This window comes from Vicia villosa, unplaced genomic scaffold (assembly GCF_029867415.1).
Source record: "Vicia villosa cultivar HV-30 ecotype Madison, WI unplaced genomic scaffold, Vvil1.0 ctg.000410F_1_1, whole genome shotgun sequence".
Classification (NCBI taxonomy): Eukaryota; Viridiplantae; Streptophyta; class Magnoliopsida; order Fabales; family Fabaceae; genus Vicia; species Vicia villosa.
The window spans coordinates 417,401-425,581 of NW_026705187.1; the positions used below are offsets into that span (position 1 = coordinate 417,401).

At 31.9% G+C, this 8,181-nt stretch overlaps 1 long non-coding RNA gene across 4 annotated transcripts; it reads left to right on the forward strand.

The window, feature by feature from the left end:
* Positions 1–3,680: 3,680 nt before the first annotated feature.
* LOC131627895 (uncharacterized) lies at positions 3,681–7,086 on the forward strand. Of its 4 annotated transcripts, none has more exons than XR_009291619.1 (6): positions 3,706–3,928; positions 4,017–4,139; positions 5,018–5,983; positions 6,081–6,173; positions 6,262–6,379; positions 6,564–7,086. It is a non-coding gene; the product is annotated as an uncharacterized LOC131627895 (long non-coding RNA). The 4 variants fall into 4 exon arrangements; XR_009291618.1 differs by having other exon boundaries at positions 3,715–3,928; positions 5,102–5,983; XR_009291620.1 differs by having other exon boundaries at positions 3,681–3,928; positions 4,023–5,983.
* Positions 7,087–8,181: the final 1,095 nt, after the last annotated feature.

Here is an 8,181-nt window from a genome sequence, read left to right on the forward strand (position 1 = left end):
GGTGTATGGGAGCAAAATCTGTGGAGATGGTGTATAGTGGAGGATGAATCAATTCTGAGCCAAGAAGCAAGGGAGGAATGGTGGGAATTGAGACAGCTTCTCATGGAAGTGGAACCAAAGAGGATCGGCATGGATTGTTTGGCCATTAAACGAATCGGGGTTTTATAATGTAAAAGATTACTATAACATGCTGGTAATGGAGAATACTGAAGGGGCGGAAGATCTTAGGAGTAAAGAAGCTTGGGCTATAGTTTGGAGGTCGTAGATGTCGTCGAAGGTCAAAATATTTGCTTGGAGATTACTTAAGGATAGGCTGGAAACAAGAGTACAGTTGGTAAAAAGAGGCATCATAGGAAACTCTAATGCTTGTTTCTGTGTCTTTGGTTGCCAATGTCAGGAGGGCATTCATCATTTGTTCCTTTCATGTTACATAGCTGCAGGGGTGTGGAAGAAGATTTATCAATGGCTTGGGACCGATATTCAGCCAAAAACAGATTGCTGTGAGGACTTTTTGCAAATGGTGGGGGGCGCTGCATAGTAGGGTTTCGCCAAGGAGAGTGGGGGTAATCTGGGTGACTGTTTGCTGGTGTATTTGGAAACACCGTAACGACATTGTCTTCAACAACGACCTTTGCGACATAGAGGAAGTTATCCATAATATCAAAATGTATTCGTGGTGGTGGTTAGCAATAGGGAGCAGAAAGAAGGTTAACTGTAATTTTTACGAATGGAATCAGTGTCCCTTAGTATATATGTAGGAATGTAGGTATGTTTCATTCTAGCTGGGCATGTTCTGTTTTGCTGTAATGTTCTGAGAATTTATTCTCTGCAATTGGGTGCTGCTATTAATATATATCATTGTCTATAAAAAACATGAAATAATGGAGTCACGGGGGTTTATTGGTGAAATTATGATGTAGGAAGCAGTAGGGCGCAGGGCCCAAACAGAACTTGGCCCAGAGTTGTATTTTGTTAATCAGAATTTTTTGTGGAAAAAAACGATGGTAACATGGGCCAAGGAGGTGGTGAATAGCAATGATTTTTGTGGCCCAAGGTTATTTTTGTTACAGATTTATTTCTTGCAAAAAAAGTGTGCTATGGGCCTGTGGGGGGACAGAGAGGAGCAAGTTCGTACTAGGCCCAATGGATATTTGTTATCAGTTTTTATTCCGAATCAAATATTACCAATTTAATTAATTCAAGAATAAAATAAAATAAAAAAAGAAAAAGGGATTAAGGTTTGTTAATGTGTGACCCTTCACGTTCTCAGACCAACCCCCTTTTCTCTGCTCTTCTGTTGAAGTGGAAGTGGCGTATTTTAGAGGGGAAGGAGTCGAAATGGATGGAAATCTTAATCGCAAGATACGGTAATGATAGCTTGAACATTCAAAACGAGTCAATTCACTATGGAAGTTCGTCTAAATCTTGGTGAAAATACTTGCTAACGATAGATAAAGGTTACACCGGTAAAGAGTTTATGGCTGACTGTAGTTTTGCGGTGGGAAATGGAAAGTGAACGTCCTTTTCGAACGCGATTTGGCTTTCGATAGGCAGCTTGAAATCCATATTCCCTGAGTTATACAGTCTGAGTAAGGCTAAGAGGATGACGGTCTTTGAAGTTGGTCGCTGGATTAATGGCAGCTGGGTTTGGGGAGATCACGGTATTTGGGTCGGGCAGACTGCAGCATCAGTCAGTTCTCTGAATACTTTGAGGCTGTTTCTACAGCAGGTTTCTAGAAATTTGAATCTTACTCAGCATGATTCGCATAGCTGGAACAATTTGTCAGATGGTTATACGGTTAATTCGGGTTATGCTTACTTGAATGATCTAGTTACTCCTACAGAACAGGTGGAGGATTTGGTGAGCCGCTGGGCTTTTCGAAAGATTTGGAGTATCTCCGTTCCTTTCATAATAAAGAATTCGGTTGGAGATGTTTATGGAACATATTACCGACAAAAGATTCACTTTTGATTAAAGGAATATTTTCCTCCCCGTCAGATCTTTCTTGTTGCTTTTGTACAAGGAACACAGAATCTTCTCAGCACTTATTCATAACGTGTTCTTATGCGAGGAAAGTTTGGAGCAGCGTAGGGAGGTGGTTCAAGACTGACGTTTTTATTGGCACTTCGCTGAGCAGTAGCTTCGAACAAGGGGGAGTTTTTCAGGAAAAGGAAGGTTAGAAAAGATAAAGAAGGATTCATTTGGATGGTAGTTTGTTGGTGTATCTGGTTATCTAGAAATGTTGTTGACTTTAAAGGGGAAACCAGTGATATTCCAGATTTAATTTGGAATATCAAGATTTTAGCTTGAAAATTGTCTATGGTAGGTGATATTACCCATACCAAAATTACTTTTATTCCTTTTGCAAAGTTCCTTTGCATTTTCTTGACTAAGTTTTTTTTTTTGGCGAGTAATATATCTAGTTTAGACTCTTATTATAGTCTCTTTTGTATCTGGGTTGAAGTATCCCTAGTACTCCTTTAATATATCTCTAGCTTAAAAAATATATATATAATTTTTTTTATTTAGCAAAAAATAAAAAAATTATAGGATCAATATTTTTTTATTTAGCAAAAGGCACTATAAATACTTACACATAAAAATAATGTTTATCATTTTCTGCCTTAGATGGGTCAAATGACCTATTATTGACTCATAAAAATCAGATTAATATTTTATGATTTAGTTATTGTTTAGAGTTTTTAAAAGCACACAAATAATATTTATTCATACCGAGTTCAAAAAAAATCTTCTTTTGCTTCAATATAGTATATCATTTAAAAAAAAAAAAGAGTACTAAATATAATAAAAATTAATATTGTTTTAAGTTCAAATGAAAATATTTTTAAAAATGGAAATTTTAAATTGAATGGTTAGAGAGCCGAGGAATAAGAAGTGAGAAAATGAATTTTTGAAAAATTGTTAAATTGGTGACTTATGCTCAAATTAAAAAAGATTTATGGAATAATAGAATACAAAGTGTGTTTAAAATAACATATCTTATTATTCAATCAATAATATTAACGAAAACAAGAGGGTTTAACTACAATTAATTAAAATTGTTTTTACTTATTATTTTCATAATATTATAAGTTTATTCTTAAGGGAGAGAGAAATGGTCAATTTTTTATATGTATTAAAAACTTATATATTTTTTTTATTTTTAAAATGAAAAAATAGGGGATGTATTGACGGTGTAAAATAACTTTATATTGTCAACCAATTACAACCATGTATCTAAATAAATCACTCATTTATTTGAAAAAAATTTATTGACATGACAGATTGATGATTTAATGTTGGATGACATTGTAAAAATATCTTATAATGTGCATATCCATTAAAAAAATTTAAAATAGATTTTAAGGGAAGATGTAAAAAAATTCAATTAATTGTTATTTATGAAAAAAATAAGAGATAAAATCAATTAAATATATTTGATATTTAATTTGACTTTAAACAATATGCATGGATTAAACTTTGAAATTGTTTTGTTTTTGCTTACAAAGTACTCAATGTCTACCTCACATGCACTTGATATATGATGAATGCTCAACTTTGGAATAAGAAGAAAAAGTAGTATATCCAGAATTCTGAAATGATAATTTAACTTAATTTTAAAGTAGTACGGATAGTGGTATTGAAAAGATAAAATAGTGGGAATCGCTGTAAAACACAAAGTGACATTGACAACAGTCTTTTTGTTTTTCTTTACTGTTTCATTTTTTAATTTTCTTTTCTTTTTCTTTTTTTCTTCTCTTTCTTCACCTTGTTTACTACTACTATATAATCCACAATCCTTTATCACAATCATCATCCGGAAAAATCTAATGAAAGTATTCACCACCATTTCAAACCACTTCATCATCCGGAGATCAACCTGCCTCCAAACCAGTTGTGCTCTTGTTAAATGGAGGATTACTTATGGTAAATATAGTTTTATTGTATTATTTACGGAATATTATAAAAATAAATTCATTGGATTTTGGCTAATATATTTTATGTGTTTTGAAAGCCCCAGGTGTTCAGGTGTTCTTCTGTTGGAGAGGGAACATTTGCTGAGCATGGTCCTCTCAAACCCATAAATTTTGGATTTAACACAACAAAGCCTCATAAACTCTGGTCTGAAGAAGGACAGGTAAATATTTCAAGTCTATAACATCTCTCAATTTGATTCTCTTTTTAATTTATTTTATAAGTGTTTCATCTTTTGTTTAGCACTATGTGTATCACATAGTAGTTTCAATGCCAAAATTTCATAATTTATGCCCTGACGTGATTTCATTCATTAAATAAATATATAAAAGATAAATTAAAAAGTGAAGTGAAATAGCGACCTAATTAAAATCGGACTGATTCATGAACTGACATAGATACGAAGTGTGATCGGTCAAATGAGGTAAGACGATATAAAAATAATATTATTTATTATTTTACAATATATTATATTAAATATAAATAATACAATTTAATTATAATAATTATAATTTTAAAATTTAATTAAATTATTTATGATATATTTCTATATTACTTTTGTTATTGTTTTCTACAGTGAAATAAAAATACAATAAAAACTAATGGCAAGTATAGTATATATACTAATATTATATAATGATAATCTAATATAGAGTATTGTGTCCTGTAAAAAAAGTTACTGCTAGATATCACTTTATGATTGGGCTTTATTTAAAACAATGTAAAGAAACCATAAACTTCTCTTTCTCTTATAAGCCGCCGCTTCTATTTCACTCCATCTTGAAACTTTCATCATCAACCTGGACAACACTGTCAAATATTTTTACAAGCAACTAATTTTACAAGAAATATTTCATATTAGTTTTTCTTCTTCTTCTATAAATAAAACCCAACTAAATACTTTCCTTTTAACTCTTTATTTTTCATTTTGCCACTATTTATTTTAAGAATTTTTCTGTTAGAAAAACACAGGAAGGTATATTTTCTTCTTTCATTCTTCTTCTGTTTGTAATACGGTTCAACGAAACCCAATGAATCCAGGTTTTGGCGGATTTTAGGCGGTTTTCTGGTTTAGTTACCGGTTTTTTGCATAAATGGTTTTTGAGCTGATTAGACCGTATGTAGGTTTGGTTACTGGTCCAACAGGTTGAACCGGCCGACCCGGTTTTCAGTACTATGTGAAATAGTGAATGGTGATAAAAAAAAGTCTATAAATAAGACATTATGTGTAATCATATTACTTGCATTTTCTTCTAACTCTTGCTTTGCTCCCTCTGTCTCTCTCATATCTTTGCAAGCACCACCGAGTAAACTCTCTCGATATGATGAATTTCTACCTTGCTTTGCTGTTTTTCTTCATTTTAAGAGTAAATTCCTCATTTGAAGAGGATAGAATAATTGCTCTCCCTGACCAGCCTGCGGTTAATTTCCATCAATATGGAGGTTACTTAACCGTTGATGAAAATCACGGGAGGAAACTATTTTATTACTTCGTTGAGGCGGAAGTCGATCCGGCTTCCAAACCAGTTGTTCTTTGGATAAGTAGAGGGGAGAAGATGAATTTGTCAGAGAAAATGATGAATATAAAATAAGACTATATTTACCTCCACTTATCCAAAGAACAACAGGTTTGGAAGCCGGATCGACTTCCGCCTCAACGAAGTAATAAAATAGTTTCCTCCCGTGATTTTCATCAACGGTTAAGTAATCTCCATATTGATGGAAATTAACCGCAGGCTGGTCAGGGAGAGCAATTATTCTATCCTCTTCAAATGAGGAATTTATTCTTAAAATGAAGAAAAACAGCAAAGCAAGGTAGAAATTCATCATATCGAGAGAGTTTACTCGGTGGTGCTTGCAAAAATATGAGAGAGACAGAGAGAGCAAAGCAAGAGTTAGAAGAAAATGCAAGTAATATGATTACACATAATGTCTTATTTATAGACTTTTTTTATCATTATTCACTATTTCAGTGGTCGGTGTTAAACGATGGTCATCATGCAATGAGTAAGTTTTATTCTTTGAAGTAAAAGGAATTATAAATTTTTTTATCAATTGACTCTTTTTGTTGAAGGTTTTTATTGAGTGCAATTTTCTGTTACAGTGTTGTTGCCTATGACTTTCAGAGCCTTGAGAAACCAACCCTTTCCTTGTTAGGGACACTTGTCAAGTCAGGTGTTAGGGTATTAGTTTACAGGTAATATTCTTTTCCTCCGCTGATTAATAAATACTCCTATAATATTAGTTTGTATTATTGACTAAGCAAAGTTATAATTCCTTTGCAGAGGTAATTTGGATTCTGTCATTCCATCTCTTGGGACAGCTTCCTTAATAAAACATTTGGTCGAGGATTTTGGGTTTAACACAACAAAGCGTCATGAACTCTGGTCTGAGGACGGATAGGTAAATATTTGGAGTGTATAACATCTTTATCATGTTGACAGTTGAACTATAAATCAATTATTTAAATTTATAGTCCTTTCAATCTTTTATCATTTGTGTTTCTAATAAGCTCTTTAATTTTCATTTTACTACCTATGTTATTCCTACTTTTCAAGCTATATCTTAACTTATTTTTATTGTTTAGGTTGGTGAACCGAGTATGGAGTTTGAAGACATGCTAACATTTGCAGGTCTCCTTAGAGTTGGCCATTTCCTTCCTTTTTCTCAACCAGAGATATCATTGAAGATGATTAGGAATTTTTTAAAAGGAATGTCTCTTCATAATGAGAAGAGATGTATGGAGATAGAGAGAGAGAAGATAACTTGTTTGAATTGTTAAGAGACCTTCCTTTTAGACAAGTAAAGATTGGGAGATCAATTTAGGAGCCTATGTTTTTGAGATGTCTAGTGTTTTGAGTGTTGTGTTGAAATTTGTATAAGTCAAGACTTTGTATCATCCTCCTTGTACCCTCTTGAATATATTAAACTCAATGTTACAAAAGTCTAAGTATAAGATTGGGAGATCAATTTAGATGTCTAGTATTTTGGGTGTTGTGTTGAAATACTCTATCAGTCAAGACTTTGTATTATCCTCCTTGTACCCTCTTGAATATATTCAAATCAATTAAATTTGCAGTGGCTTGTAAATTAAATTATTTTTTCCAATATATTCACTTTGGCTTTTGACAAGTAAATATGTAAATTAGAATTTGATATTAAATAAGTTATTGAATTGAAATGATTTATAATTGAGTATTTATAACAAATACTTTAATTAAACACCTAAACTAAATTTATTTGAAACTAATACAACTACAAAATATTAATATACCCCTCTCTCCTCTCTCCTCAATGGCTAAATACCAAAGCTAACTTTAAATGGGTTAAAGACCGAGCCAGAACAGGAGCTTAGCCTCAATCTTAGATAGGAGATTCCCCATAACAACTCAACTATGTCGAGCCTTGCCTTGAACAAGCCAATCAACCTCAATCCTAGGAAATGATTTCAGGTGAAGCTCGCCCCTCTTGTTCTCATCTTAAGGGAAGGCCCAGGCGCAGAATAAAAAATAAATTCAAATCAATTTCAAAGTAATCTAATTAAAATAATTTATAGTTGTATTTTTTTTTGACAAAAATTTATAGTTGTATTAGTTTAAAATAATTTGTAGTTGTAAAAGTTTAAAATAACTTTAGTTTTGAGATTTAGATAAATGTTTGTCCTAAATACTCAATTATAAACTATTTTAATTCAATAACCTTTTTAACAAAAATTTTGATCTCAAATTTTTTATCATAAATTAAAATGTGATTTCATTATTTTTTTTATCATATATATTTTATATGTTTACTTTGCCAACGCATTATATATTGAGTTACCAAGAGCGGCAGAAGAGTGCTGCCAAGGATCTGAGTTCATTTAATAACCAATGAAAAGAAGGGAAAAAAATGACTTCTGATAAAAAAGACTCCATTTTCAAATTCTATTTAATATTAAAAAACAAGTATTAGGTATGATATTACCTGGAATAGTTAAAATTCGGTACATACTAGTGAGTCACAATTTGAAAAAATACATGTATCTGGTATTAATTTTTTAAAGAATATTTACATTATTTTTTAAATCAATTAAACTTTATTGATGATATCAAAAAACAATTAAACACACGATCAAAATAATCCAACAAAACAACACAAACTGAAGGAACAAAAGGAACGCACTTAAATTAATTATTTGGGCTCCAGTGATAAAAGAATTTATGCTA